Source organism: Marmota marmota, unplaced genomic scaffold (assembly GCF_001458135.2).
Source record: "Marmota marmota marmota unplaced genomic scaffold, marMar, whole genome shotgun sequence".
In the NCBI taxonomy this organism is placed as follows: Eukaryota; Metazoa; Chordata; class Mammalia; order Rodentia; family Sciuridae; genus Marmota; species Marmota marmota.
In genome coordinates, this window is record NW_026000026.1 from 69,198,746 (window position 1) to 69,201,113 (window position 2,368).

A 2,368-nucleotide genomic window follows, 5' to 3' on the forward strand; every position below is an offset into this window, starting at 1 on the left:
TTTTTTTTTTTTTTTTTTTTTTTTTTTTTTTTTTTTTTTTTTTAGAATTTTTTTTAATATTTATTTTTTAGTTCTCGGCGGACACAACATCTTTGTTTGTATGTGGTGCTGAGGATCGAACCCGGGCCGCACGCATGCCAGGCGAGCGCGCTACCGCTTGAGCCACATCCCCAGCCCCATTCATTTATTTGTTGATTGAATATATATCTTCTTCTGAGAAGTATCTGTTCAGCTCCTTAGCCCATGTATTGATTAGGTTGTTTGTTTTGTTTTTTGGTATTAAGAATGTTGGTTCTTTATATATCCTGGAGATTAGTACTCTGTCTGACGTGCGTGTGGCAAAAATTTGCTTCTAAAATGTGGGCTCTCTCTTAACCTCATTGTTTCTTTTGCTGAGAAGAAGCTTTGAGTTCATCCCATGTATTAATTCTTGATTTTATTTCTTACACTTTCAGAGTCTTCTTTAGGAAGTCAGGGCCCAATCCAACGTGATAAAGATTTAGGCCTACTTTTTCCACTATTAGGCACAGGGTCTCTGGTCTAAATCCTAGGTCCTTAATCCACTTTGAGTTGAGTTTTGTGCATGGTGAGAGATAGGGGTTTATTTTCATTTTGCTGCATATGGATTTCCAGTGTCTGGGACGTTATAAAGGCAGTGCTAAGAGGAAAGCTTATTGCATTAAGTTCATTCATTAAAAGAAGAAGAAGTCAACAAATAAATGACCTAACATTACACGTCAAAGCCCTAGAAAAAGAAAAACAAACCAACACCAAAAGTAGTAGAAGACAGTAAATAATTAAAATCAGGATGGAAATCAATGAAACAAAAGAAACAATTCAAAAAATTGACAAAACAGAAAGCTGGTTCTTTGAAAAAAAATAAATAAATTTGACAAACCTTAGCTACCCTAATGAAAAGAAGGAGGGAGAAAACTCAAATTACTATAATTTGTGATAAAAAAGGAAATATCACGACAGACACTAGTGAAACACAGAAGACAATTAGAGATTATTTTGAAAATTTATACTCCAGTAAAATAGAAAACCTCAAAAACACCAACAAATTTCTAGAGGCATATGATCAACCCAAACTGAGTCAAGAAGACATACACAATTTAAACATCAATTTCAAGCAAGGAAATAGAAGACACCATCAAAAGCCTACCAACCAAGAAAAGCCTGGGACCAAATGGATTCACAGCGGAGTTCTACAAGACCTACAAAGAAGAATTAATACCAACACTCCTCAAATTATTCCATGAAAGAGAAAAGGAAGAAACCCTTCCAAACTCATTCTACAAAGCTAATATCATCCTGATACCAAAACCAGGAAGAGACACATCAAGGAAAGAAAATATCACACCAATATCCCTGATGAACATTGATGCAAAAATTCTCAATAAAATTCTGGCAAATCACATACAAAAGCATATTAAAAAGCATATTAAAAATATACCATGATCAAATAGGGTTCATTCCAGGGATGCCAGGTTGGTTCAGAAATCAATAAATATAATTCATCACATCAATAGACTTAAAAATAAAAATCATATGATTATATCAATTGAGGCAGACAAAATACAGAACCCTTTCATGTTCAAAACACTAGGAAAAACTCGGGATAGTAGGAACATGCCTCAACATTGTAAAAGCAATCTATGCTAAGCCTCAGGCCAACATCATTCTAAATGACGAAAAATTAGAAGCATTCCCTCTAAAAACTGGAACAAGACAGGGATGCCCTCTTTTACCACTTCTATTCAACACAGTCCTTGACACTATAGCTAGAGCAATTAGACAAAAGAAATTAAAGGGATACAAATAGGAAAAGAAGAACTCAAACTATCATTATTTGCTGACAACATGATTTTGGGTTTTTTTTTTTTTTGATATGTGGTCTCAGTATTTATTGTCCAGGCTGTCCTGGAACTCCTGGTTCTTCTGCCTCAGCCTCCCAAATAACTGGGATTGGAGGTATGTGCTACTTATTGAGGTTCTTTCAAACATTTCATAGTATAAATAATGCTGACTGTCTTTGTGCATGTATCGAATTGTACATAGGATCATTTCTTTTAACTGGTCTTGTTTGGGTATAAGCATTTTAAGAAAATTTTTGAAAGATAGATACTGCTTATTTTCATGTATTCTCCCTGATCATATAATGTTATTTTAAAATATTATTGCCCATTTAATAGATGAAAATGGTACTTTTTATTGCTATTTCTTTGATTTCTTAATGTGATAAAAAACATTTTTAATGTCTATTTCTCTGCATGTTTTTGTCATGTTAATTGCCAGTATATTTACAAGGTGCCTAGAAAGCTTTGTTACAGGAAGAAGTCCCTGTCCCCTTCCCGTCCCCACCCCT

The 2,368-nt window shown here is 34.2% G+C and overlaps 1 protein-coding gene across 7 annotated transcripts in view; it reads left to right on the forward strand.

Moving 5' to 3' along the window:
- The window catches only part of Apc (APC regulator of WNT signaling pathway), a 120,630-nt gene that overhangs the window by 27,042 nt on the left and 91,220 nt on the right, over positions 1-2,368 (forward strand). The window lies entirely within an intron of this gene.